The sequence below is a fragment of the Sinocyclocheilus grahami genome, unplaced genomic scaffold, assembly GCF_001515645.1.
Source record: "Sinocyclocheilus grahami isolate Dianchi unplaced genomic scaffold, SAMN03320097.WGS_v1.1 scaffold1243.1, whole genome shotgun sequence".
NCBI classification, from domain to species: Eukaryota; Metazoa; Chordata; class Actinopteri; order Cypriniformes; family Cyprinidae; genus Sinocyclocheilus; species Sinocyclocheilus grahami.
The window spans coordinates 213,498-214,045 of NW_015506422.1; positions in this window are offsets into that span (position 1 = coordinate 213,498).

A 548-nucleotide genomic window follows, 5' to 3' on the forward strand; every position below is an offset into this window, starting at 1 on the left:
AATATGCAAATAAATAAATAAATGTGTGTATAAATAAATAAATAAATAAATATGCAAATAAATAAATAAATGTGTGTATAAATACACGTAATCTTGTTTAAATACATATATAAATAAATAAATGCGTGATGAAAGTAGTCAAATAAATCAAATAAATTGGTGACCAAATGGAAAATGTTTAAGGAAATGCTAAACTCATCCTAACTGTTTTCTTTTAATCACTCATTTATTTCTGAATGTAGTTCCGCATTTATTGTTCCTCTGCACTGACAGCATGATGTTAATCCAGTATAGCCTAGTAAAGTCACTTTTGCCGTTCAACAGAGCAAGATATATAGAAAAACTGAGCCGTGTTGTCCGTACAGTATCTGTGACTTTACAAACGACCCAACGGAATGGCCAGAGGTGTCATTTCCCGGCATTTGATATTCGCAAATCTAGGGGCCGTCTCTAAAGTTACATGCGACATTGGTATTAGGGGTGTGCGATATTGACAAAAAAGTATCTCTCGATATTTTCTGGGATTTTATCGATAACGATAATTAGAC